The sequence below is a fragment of the Ranitomeya variabilis genome, chromosome 4 (assembly GCF_051348905.1).
Source record: "Ranitomeya variabilis isolate aRanVar5 chromosome 4, aRanVar5.hap1, whole genome shotgun sequence".
In the NCBI taxonomy this organism is placed as follows: domain Eukaryota; kingdom Metazoa; phylum Chordata; class Amphibia; order Anura; family Dendrobatidae; genus Ranitomeya; species Ranitomeya variabilis.
In genome coordinates this window covers 269,166,731-269,178,934 of record NC_135235.1, presented here as the reverse complement: position 1 = coordinate 269,178,934, position 12,204 = coordinate 269,166,731, and the positions used below count along the sequence as shown (strand labels likewise).

General features: G+C 42.6%; 1 protein-coding gene across 4 annotated transcripts in view; it reads right to left on the bottom strand.

Annotated features, from left to right (window-relative positions):
• LOC143764359 (uncharacterized) overlaps positions 1-12,204 on the bottom strand; it is a 192,350-nt gene that overhangs the window by 163,520 nt on the left and 16,626 nt on the right. For 2 of the 4 annotated variants that reach the window (XM_077249839.1, XM_077249840.1), the window contains exon 2: positions 6,712-6,821. The exons of the other annotated variants lie outside the window; for them this stretch is intronic. The gene's annotated coding sequence lies outside the window, so the exon portion shown is untranslated. The remainder of the gene's footprint in view (positions 1-6,711; positions 6,822-12,204) is intronic. 4 annotated transcript variants of the gene reach the window in all.

Here is a 12,204-nt window from a genome sequence, read left to right as displayed (position 1 = left end):
GCAGCTGCCAGGTGCTACTCCAGGGTGGTGTCTGGCTGTGGCTGCTGATCCCACTTGGGAGACAGGAACACCAGGATTAGTGCAGGCATCAGGCAGGACTGGCAGAAGAGCACGGCTGAAACTCAGATGAGTAGGCTGGCACGGCTGAGACACAGGGCTGGCAGAGACACAGCAGAGAAAACAGGGCTGGCAGAGACACGGCAGAGAACACAGGGCTGGCAGAGACACGGCAGAGAACACAGGGCTGGCAGAGACATGGCAGAGAACACAGGGTTGGTTGATGTGGTGTATGAAGGAACAGGTAGGGACCTGTTCACACTAGAGATGCAGGAACGGATATGTAGTATGAAGGAACAGGTAGGGACCTGTTCACACAGGAGGTGCAGGAAAGGAAACAAGCAGAAAGGAATGAGGTATGAAGGAACAGGTTGGGACCTGTTCAGACTGGAAGAGAACCGCAAGGCTGCGGATAAGAGCGGTAGAGCAGCAAGAGATAGCGCAGCAATAAAAGCTAAGCAGAGCAGAACCACAAGGAATATGGAGAGGAGCTGCAGCAAGAGATTACTGCAGCAGCAGAAGCTAAGCAGAGCGGAGCCACAAGGAATGTGGAGAGGAGCTGCAGCAAGAGAGCAGAGAGCAGAGGTAAAGTCACAAAGGTACAGAGCAGGCAGAGCCGCAAGAGTGCGGAGTGTAAGCAAACTGAGAACATGAGGAAAGACACAGCAGGGAAGGAAGCCACAGACAAGGAGACCGAGATAAGACTAAGTTCAGACAAGGAAATGGAACAAGACAAGAAACAAGGACAAAGAGACAGGGACCAGGATATTCTGCCTCCTGGAGGGCGGACAACAAGATCAAGGCAAGGCAAGGAGAAAAGTCTCTACAGAGGAAGTAACACAGAGCAAGGCCAGGCAAACTCAGAAGCTAAGCACAAACTGAGCTAACACTTTGCACAGGCCCAGTCCACTGGGTGGAGCTGCACTAAATACTGGAGGCCTCCTGGCAATTGGTGAGGAACAGAACCAGAGAGTTCTGGCGCCACCCCCCTATGCACACAGCCAGGAAGCATGCAGAGGGCAGAGACACAGAATATGGAGCTGGCATGAAATAGAAACCGCAACATCACCTGGAGCAGTGGGTAAGATAGTGTGAGATGCGAGGCCATGCCGTGATGCCAGCAGAGTTGTTACACATATGAGACTTAATAACCATTGTATGTGACGCCGCAGGGTAAGGCAAGGTGAAGACACAGCGACAGGTCTGTATCATTCTGGTCCTACATGTCCCATGTTCTCACGAATCCCCCCATAGCTCCAGGTAATCCTTCCTTATTACCTATAACCTTTCCTCATTACACTTCTATCCAATGCCAATAATCTGTTCCCATTTGATAAGGTTGTTTTTTTTTCTTTTGCATCCTTTCCGCCTTTATTGTGTTCCTTGTTGAGCGAGTACCAGACACAGGAGGTGCTAATAATTAGTGCACTAGGGAGGGGACGGACTAATTACGTTCCTATTTTTGGCCGAAGCAGAAGGCTCATAAGTATAGAGCAGAATACAGGTCTGCAAAGCTACAACAGGACCTCCAGCTCTGGGGTAATTAGTCCCTTTTCAATGCCGCGACCTGTAATCGGACCCCCAGCTCCGGGGGAATTAATCTCCTTTCATTTTTAGTCTAAGGGGATTGATGGGGTGCTGCGGATTCTGGGAGTACTTACTATATTCCTTCAGCAGAAACTGTTTTTGTTGATTTTCTTTAGATTCACTTATTAATATATTTAATTTTTTGCATACGGTAATTTCATCCATATAACAATTTTAAAATCAGAATCACATTAGGTTAGATGTTTAAAGGAAGACCGAACACAGAAAATGCACAAAAAATGAAAAAAAAAAAGTCCTCCCTTGATCTTTTCCTTCCTTTTGATCCCATTTTGTTTCATATTGTAATTAAAACTGAGAAATATCTAAAGGAAATCTCTGTGTCTCAGGAGCTCAGTCATGTCCTTCCTTCTCTTCACTGCCCTGAAATAAAACTGGCTGCAGCAGGAGCCTCCCCCCACTGTCCTGCATGACTAAGCCCCACCTTCCTTGCTAAGAGGGTGTGGCTTAATGTGGGCAGTAGTTGAAAAATTGAACTGATCAGCAAGAGATCAACCCTGGGTTCTCCAAGACTGACTTCTCCATGATCATGCAGAAAATGCTGCCGACTACGAAGCAACGGGGATGACTATTTTCCTTGTTTAGTGTAATTATTCACTTTTAGATTGTGTTCCTTTAAGAGGTTAATTTTTTTTCTCCGTCTTGATTGTCCTCAGACCCATCAGGTCTAATGTTCCAAGACTCGGCAGGGAGTCGGAGGAACTGATGAGTCTTTAATTAGGCGAGCATACATACATGGCAGAATTAGCACAAGAGATCTCACTGTGTGGCAACATCAAAGTATCACTAAATTATGCCACTCATCATTGGAAACACTCGGCTCTTTCATTTCATTCTGAAAATATTAGAAATTATTTTTGGGCATAGATGGTGGTCTTGTAGCAGTAGTCAGGTCAAGGCTCCGGTCACATTACTATTAGACACAGTCCCTATGGTCTCCATTGTATTCTGACAACAAGAAAAGCATCGCCTGCTGCTTAATTCATGCAAAACTATTTCAGATCTTAATTTTTTTTAGGATAAGCATTTACTAGCTTCCATTAAAATTCCTCTCTCTGTTAGATGCCGTCTTTATTAAATACACGCTCCAAAGTTTTTATTTTCTTAATATATTGCAGTCATCGTATTATATGGCAGTGTACTTACAATTGCTCATTTTGCCTTTCTACTCAGATAATTCTCCTTTCCATTAAATTTATAACCTCACTTCATTAAAGGGAACCTGTCACCTGAATTTGGCGGGACCAGTTTTGGGTCATATGGGCGGAGTTTTCGGGTGTTTGATTCACCCTTTCCTTACCCGCTGGCTGCATGCTGGCCGCAATATTGGATTGAAGTTCATTCTCTGTCCTCCGAAGTACACGCCAACCTGCGCATCATGACTTTGATGGGAAGATCAGGGTCCACAGTAGTTGGGGCTTTGGAAACAGTCTTGTGTGCTGTGCTACACTGTTTCCGTAATTTTTAATCACTAGCTCTTTTTTTCTTTTTTTTTTAAGTATATGTGTCAATTAAATAAAAAAAAAAAAAAATCAGCTTTGTATGCAAAATGAAAAAAAGAAAATTAACGTCTTCCAGGAGGAACAACCTCTGCTGCACAGTTCTACCATGTCAGCAGTGGTTGTCAAAGTCCCACCCCTCAATACTGTCAGTAGTTTGTGGCTAAAGATAATATTAATTTTGACACTTCGATTTGTGTTCTCTTATAAATATCTTCCCACGTTTGTGCACCTGACATTGTCCTCCTTGACATCAATATCATCAAATCAAAAATTAAACTCTTAGATAAATTACGGAACATAATTAGATACGACTGAGGATCAATCATTAATTCCAGGTGTTGTCAATTTACTTCATTTGCGATGATTGAGCATGATTTATATGTGTTCCATGCCTGATCTCTTATAAAAATACAGCTTACAAGAAGAATACCAACAAGAAGCCCAGAGGGTTTGGTTAGTTCTTAGGCTCGTTCACATGGAGCAACTTTGGTTTGTATAATCCTTTCTTCTGGAATTTTCATCTGGTTAGGATTCCTCTGATATTGGCCCCCACCCCCCAAAAAAACAAACATTCTCAAGCCTTAAAGCTGTCTTACAACTACTATAATTGCATGGACATGGCTTCTTCTACCCAATTAGGCTATGTGCCCACTGAGTCTTTCTGCCAAGTTTTTGAAAAACTTAGCTTTTGAGGAATTTTACATTTTTGAGGAATATTTGGAGCGTTTCAACTCCCCTTTCATGCAGTTTCTGCTCGACAATGTCCTCAAAAAACTCCATGTGCGCATAGTCTTACAGTGTGATCACACTGAGCTTTCTTTGCAGAGTTTTTCTTTATGGGTGGAGGAGGAAAAACTCTTCAAAAGCCACAAGGAATTTAAAAAAAACATGAATTTTGAATGGAGATTTGGGCTATGAGAATGCAGTCTTTTTGCTGAAGTTTTGGAGCCAAAATCAAGTGGAAACTCCCTAAATCCTTCTCAACTCAAAATTTTGAGAGGGATTTTGAGAGTTTTCGCTCAGTGTCTATGTGCACATGGCATCTTTTTATGGAGGATTTTTTTCCTTTTAGTGGAAACTGAGCAGAAACTCCAAATTTTTTAGGAGTTTCTGCTCAGCTGACCCTGAGGCTGTTAAGTTCAGGACAGGAAATCCCAGGTCAGCCTGGAAATCATATTTTATACACAGACTGAGAAATGTTGATTTGTAATGTCGGCCTAAGGCTTCAATGGATAGTGTTGGCACTAGCCCCTTTGCTTAGAAGATTCCAGAGTGTTGCGTTTTTCACTCTCTCAGCCCAATACAAGGATCTTGTCTTCACTGTAATGCCTGTGTTGCATTCACGCGCCACTGCCTGCAAGGGCCTCCCTTCACCTTCGGGCCACGGTGCAGCTGCACCGGTTGAACTGGTGATAGGTGCGCCCCTAATACACAGAGTAGCTTCTGCCCAGTGGAGCGAAATATGCCCAAACTGTATTATTGCTATTCCTTTGCAAAAAATATGTTTTGCTATGTAAACTAGTGTGAGATTTTCACTGCATGTGTTGTGACAAGGAGGTGATTGGGGCCCTACCTGAAGTGTACTGTGACAGGTTTATGTCTGTCAGCAAGTCATGTGTGCAGGAAAGAGAAGTATATTCTCCCTGCCAGAGTGGGGCAGTGGAGATAAAACTATAGTTCTGGATGAGAAGGAGTTATATCAGCTTGTACTGAGGTCCTGTTATCATCCCCGTCATAACCTGCTGTGTGCAAAGGATGCCCATAGTGGAGAACAACATGGAGAAGTATGTCACAGCCCCACAAGCAGGAATAGTGTTGTGCCAGAACCAGGGACAGCTGTATTGAGAGCCAAGACTCAGCAGCTGGCGAATAAGTGACCAGAGGCACCAAGTAGGGATGTCTGACAGGAATGGCAGGAGACAAGAGTCCAGGATGGACCGCCTTGAGACTGCGTACAGTTTCAGGTGGACCTGAGACTTTTTTGTGCGATGTCAGCAAGTGTAAAAGGGCCAGATTCAGGAGAGACCACTGGAGTGAGAAAAACAGGCATGAGAATGGAGCTCACAGAGACAAATAGTTGCTGTAGACCCCCAAACACCATAGACTTTGGCCAAAACGTTGAGATCAATGAGATTAGTTGATAATCTAATGTGTATGAGGGCCTCCAGCCTCTCCCTCGACAAAGAATGTGGCATGTTCAATTTAGGACTGCCCATCCCTATGTTTTTTGGGAGATAAGCAGTCTCTCAGGAAAAATAGAACCGTTTGCTGAGCTGAACTATGGGCGTCAGGGGAGGTGACTGTTTTCCAAATGATTGTTTGATCGACAGCTATCAAACGTGTGGGAAGGGCTTAAGTTGGCCAGTTTTCCCAATTTGGAATTGACCATAATACAAGTCTTTGTCATCTTTGACATCCGGGGACAGATCATCTCCTCCATTAAATAGTCCATGGGCATGACGTCATTGTTCTTTAGATTGGGATCACCTTATATTAGCCAATATAAATGAATTTTGTCATTTGGATGATACGTATTGTTAGCTCTCATAGATTTTTTTCGGTCCGAGCTCAGAAAAAAAGATTCCCGCTTTGCCCACAGACAGCGTGATTAATAGTATCACTTAGTGCACATCTCCCACCTGAAGCAGATTGCAGAGAAGATTGATTTGCATGTTTATCAAGGGACTTATTTTTGGATCTCAGTCCAGATCTTTTTTTTTTTTTAAATTGAGAAACTGAAAATCTAAAACAAAGCAGCGTAAGAAATGAATGAAGTCCACCGTATTCTATTCAACCCTGCCAGTTCAGTGGTATCTTTGTGGGCTACAGCTAAATGGTGGATGCTTTTAGGGTTAAAGTGGCCCTCAACCGTGGACAAAACCATTACAAATATATACCATAATAACTAATTAATATCCTCTTTTCCTGACGCCCTTTTGAGGTCCCTGAATTTGCCCCTGTTGCAGCCATCACCATTGGTCCCTCCCAGGAGGAGCTGTGGAGGCATCGTTAATGGGATTCTCTTATAAATTGGTAAAATTGCAAAGTGCTTATAAAAATAAGAATAAGATAAAGAAAAATAAGAAAGGAAAGATTTAGATTTGATCATTTACTCCTCATTGCCTAGGTTGCCTGCCACCTCTGCAGTGCATCAGAAGTGATCAACTTCCATGCATTTGCAATCGCTGCTCCGGATTGCCAGCTTTAGTGAACCTGCGCTACTCCAACGTGGAAAAGGCAAACTTGGCTCTATTTACATCATGGGAGAGCGCACAATTTGGATCAGTAACGTGACAACAACACTAGACCGAACTGTCAATTATTCAGGAACAAACTGTCTCCAGTCCAGCAAGAAACTGAAAGGCAGGGGAGCCGTTCGCTCCCGAAAAAGCATACATGAGATCAAACCTTTAAGGCTTTCCACTTTTCAATGAAGTCCAGCAATTTCGGACTTCGAGAATGAAGCTCCCAGAACTTGCGAACCGCGGTTCCGGAGACTATAATGAGGGCACAAATGGTGACTTTATTATAATTTTACCCACCTTACCTTTTTCTTGTTTAATCTATGTCAGACCCATCTTTGCTTGATTTTGCAAATGGAGTGGGAAACCAAGCATGGACCCCATTTTCTATGATTCATACGCCCTTAGTTTCAACCTAATAACAAAACAAATAAAAGAGAAAATAAAATCTCATGCACAAAATCAGGCTTGCCCTTTGATGCAGCTGTGAGTTGTTTCAGTGGCAGCTTTTAACTTTGACAAAACTGAAAATTTTGCAGCCGGTGTGAGAAGAAAGGTTATTTCAGGGCTTCTATATGAAATCCCACAAAGCCGGGGAGTGAGGGGAATAGGTTAAAATGGACGCATTCAGCAAAAATACCTTTTCTATTAAGGTTCGTTATGCCTTTTTTATGCCTTTTGCAGCTTTATCCAGTTCTCACGGAGGGATTTTTTTTATATATATTAATAAAACATCAAACCTTAAAAAGAAAAAATATTTAGTGATATACAAAGAAAAAAAAAGAAAAGGGCTTAATAAATAGAGGTAAGCGTTCTAGATGCCGCACTTATGGGAAGAAAAGAAAAAATTTTCCCGCTGTGCTGGTTCAAAACATTTTTTATATTCCCCTCCATTCAACTTACTTTACTTATCTATCAACTATATACTGTGATTCTACACTTCTCAACATTAAACTGCAACACCAAGAAGGAAACGTCGTGGAATAATGGAAATCACCGGATGGAGACGTCACTGCTCTGCAAACGATGAAAAAGTGGAAAAAAAAGTTTAAAACATCTCGATTTATTCAATATGGAGTATGAGCACCATATGCAGAAATTTACAGCCTTGACTGTTATCAATGATGTAATTAATGTTCTGCCGTGCTGAATGCACTTGAGCAAATCATCAAGATTTGCTGCTGGCAGCTTCCTTTGTAATTGACATCCCAGATGTGGACGCAAGTCTGGAGATGCTGCAGGACATAGTAGCACCTTTAGTCTACGCAGGCTGCTTACAGTAGCACGAGCACCATGCGGCCTGGTATTGTTGTGAAACTGTTCTTGGGAGACTTTGGAGAAATGGCCGCACCACTGGTTCCACCTACAAATCAATGTAACGCCGAGGTGTTAGTGCACCCGGAATGAAGACTAGAGGGGTCCGGCTACCGTACATTTGCCACCCCACATCATAATCCTAGGAGTAGGGCTGGTGTGATGTTTCTTTGTAAAGGCGTTCCATTATTATTGTGCTTGCTTATATAGCACCATCATATACCGCAGCGATTTACAGACGTCATCATCGCTGTACCCATTGGGGCTCACAATCTAGATTCTCTATCAGTAGGTCTTTGGAATGTGGAAGGAAACCAGAAAATCCATGGGAAACGCACACAAAAAGATACAAACTCATCTCAGATGCTGTCCTAGGTGGGATTTGAACCCAGGACTCCAGTGCTGCCAAGCAACAGAGCTAATCACTGAGCTGCCCATTGACCTCACGTCATCATGCAGTGATGTTCTGCTTGTCCTCAGAAAGCATATCACAGTGCTTGTCAGCTGAAGGGGTCGGTACTAGTGATGACTTGAGCGAACATGCTCGGATAATGTGTTACCCGAGTATCTTGTAGTGCTCGTATATTATGTTCAAGTCCCCGCAGCTGCATGTTTGCCAGCTGTTTGACAGCCTCAACACATGTGGGAATTGCCCTTTTGTTAGATAATCCCTACATGTGTTGAAGCTGTCTAAAAGTCGCAAATCATGCAGCCGCAGGGACTCGAACATAATAAACGAGCACTGCAAGATACTCAGTAATACCAGAGCATGTTCAGATAACACGTTATCCGAGCATGTTCGCTCATCACTAATCAGCACTCCTAGGTATCGGCAGAGCCCACGCAGAGGACAGCTAAGCCTGATCAGGTCTTGTGTGGTGCCAGGGGTGGGCATATCAACCAGACATGGACCCAGGGGGTAAGTAGGCCCATTGCCACCTCCAAAGCAGGTGAAATTTTGCATCCTAATCAGCTATTGGAGTGTAAAGAGCCCTTATACTGTTCATGCACAGGTCTGTTTCCGCCAGTGCATGGTGCACAATGCTTTGGAGCGCTGGCACATCACAACACTTGTCAGCTAAATGGACCTGCGATCTAAAGCATCGGCAGGATCCATGGAGCGGAGAATGAAGTCTGTGATTTGAGCATGTATGCATGGACACCCTGTCAATCCGTGAAAGACAGCCCTGACCTCACCGGTGACGTCCTCTTATCATTTTGTCAGATTCCGATGCCCAGATTGGAAGTAGAAGAGCAGGAAGTAACGTTACGCCAGCCTCACCGAGACGCACTGATAGAAGCAGCACAGGTAATAAAAGTATATTAGAAACGTGAGTGTTACGAAGAGTTAGAACTTATGTAAGATGGTGGGGAGGGGGGCAAATAGTAGAAGAAAATCCATTTAAAATAATATATGACCTTGGCTGAGATATCTTCGTTTCGTTAAGCTGCCATTTTTGATCGGACTCCCACGTTACCCTGTCAGGTGTTGACGGAAGTCTTCTCTCTGACTTTTAACCATTAATGAAATAATTTAGCATAAGACAGTGTCTCAAATTATTACTCTCTAACTATCAGACAAAAGTGAAATTGGAAATTAAAAATCTTCGGTTATCCAATCTGGAGTTGAAGTCTACATCTGGAGCCATAATATTATCCATCAAGAATAATTTGTCTTTTCTCTTGGGAACAGAGAGATGGATCAAAATGTCACTTCTTCAGTTAATTGCAAGAGTCTGGCCTGACCGATAGACTATGTAAGACGAGGAGCAGAGTCTTACGTTACTGGTGGTCTCCGATGAGTTGTCGTGGGGTCATTTAAGGACTGTCGGTATAAATATAGCCTAGTCCATTCTTCATCCTGGTCCCTCTTCTCGTGTCAACTCTACGACTTGACCCACATTCAATGCCGGGAGAGATTTGCACATTATAAAGTGACATTTCTAATTGCCTGATGTCCACCACTTCACCCCGATGCGATAGAGGAGCCATGGTGGTTTGACTCCTGGTTCACACTTAACTCCCTCCTCTCCTGGTTGACGGAGCTTGCGCTCAGCCGCAGGTTTATTTACATGTTTATCTCTCTATATAATCTTTCCCTGTGCTGCATTTCTCTCCCCTTTAATTAAGAGCTAAATATAGATCTTAATTAAGGCACTGCTGAATTTAATTTAGGCTGGTATTACAGACTCGCGTAGAGCCGCAGTGTCGAGCGTACAGCTGGAGAATCTCGCCAACGACGTCTTCACACCCCGAGTCATAAAGACGCATTTTGCTCCTATTGCGTAACAACCAAACAATATCCAAATGTTTATTTTTTGCAAAATGTGAGGCCAGAAGAAGGAGATAATGCACCATTAATTCCAAGTTAAAGGGGTGGAAGGGCCAAACATTTTATTTTTTTAAGTGTCCAACATTCTAAAAAAGTTAAATAAATAAAGCTTACTCACTATACTTATTTTTTGCCACTCCTCTTCCAGGACTGTCCTGGTCCCTCATCAGTCTATGTAGTTTCTCTTCTGACTGGAAAAGTAAGTTGATATTGCAATGGTTACAAATCACTGGCCGCAGTCAGTCACTGGTCGTATTAGTGCCTGATGCCACCGATTGGCTGCAGTGGTCACAATGTAGAACATGATGAAAAAGGAAGAATATAGCAAATCAAAATTCATCAGCGCACCACTTCAAGGTAACAATAGTAACGTGTTTGCTCCGGTGCATGGACAAAGGTATGCGCCAATTCCCAGGATATGAATAATTGGATAATTCCCACATCCGCATTTGAAAAAATGTTTTAAAAAACATTTATTTGAGCCCTCTAAAATAAAAATAAAAAAGTACAATAAACTTGTCCAACGCGTTTCAAGCCCATGCAGAGCCCATAATCATAGTACTATATTGACATGAGTCATTATGAGGATGAGCTACTGACTCCTGTCATTATGGACCTGACTATTTAAAAGGCTCATTCACACTGTTACAGTGTTATGACTAAGGGCTCAAAATGCGTAGGGCAAGTTTTTGCTTTAATTTGCTGAAACTGATTTTTACTATGCAAGTCTATGATGCCTCAATCTGATGTCTGCTAAAAAACAAAAAATGGAGTTCCAAATGGAAAACACGATAGATCCACACTGGGAAGCATCCAGTTTTCAGCCCTTTTTTGTTGTTTTTTTCATTCGCTTCAATGACTGGAATAGCAGAGATGTAGAAATGGAGAGGAATAAATGCAGGAAAGTCAAGTATGGAGTGGTAATACTGTCTAACTACAAGAATGCCAACTACCTGAATACTCAGGTGGCATCCCACTGCCGGAGCACGGTTTAAATGACCCAAGAAGGTGATGTAATTAGTGTGCGTCACATTGCTGCAACTTAAAGTAGTCGACACAGGGCTGGCAGGACAGGGAATTTGATGCAATGTTCCCCACTAAAACCAGGACAGGTGAATGATGCCTCATTCAGACGATCATTTTTTTCCACATACAAGAAAAACTGTCCAAGTTTCATCACTGATTTTTGGTCAGAATTTCATCTGAATTTGGTTCGACTGTCATCAGTTTTTCTCGTGCTTGAAAAGGAAAGCAAAAAAAACTCTATTGCTTTCATATGCAACAGTTCGTGAAAATCAGACTGGATGGAGTATTGTCCAATTTTTCTACGGAGCCATAGACTTACATAGTCAACTCTGAGCCAACACATTGGATCAAAATCGGACATGTCTCCATGATTCTGCAGTGACAACTCGGTCCATAGAAAGCTAAGGATATGTGAATGACCCCATTGACTATTGTAGGTATGAGTGCTATCCGTGAAAAACATGAATAGCACTCATATGCAAGAAATGGACAACTGAGAGAGGCCTGACAAGTGGGAATGTAGAAATACTTGTGATTTTTCCTCTCCATTAGACCTTGATCAGATGGCTGTGTTTTCGGCCAGTGTGCTCCATACGGTCAACACACTGATCAATAACGTATGTGCAAGAGCAATATTCTAGGCAGAACGCCCAAACATGTATTACTTGAGACAGTTTTATGGACCAAATAGTGAATAAAATAGGAGGCAGCTCCTCCGCCCGCCTATATAGTGGACAAGATCACGGAGCCGGCAGCTTGTGGACATGAATGGGACTATTTTTTTTTTTATACGGCTATCTATACCCCGTTTTACTACATTGATTTTTAAATCTCATTAAAAGGTTTTACATTGAGGCTATTAAATGTTGAGATGATGATATGTTTATTAGATCGAGGGGCTGGAAGGTAACTTGTACTTCTCTTATTAGCCATTTATCCTCTAATCAAGCATTCGTACTGTCATGCCTTCCTGAAGTTGCACCACAAAGGGCAATGGACCGAATCATCTTTATTGTTGAGTCACTGGATTATCATAAGGATTTAACTCTCAGCCAAACTAAGCAAATACTGAGGAATTAGCAGAGCGAATTCGGCGAGGACCGAAAATAAAGTATTAATAAAATGA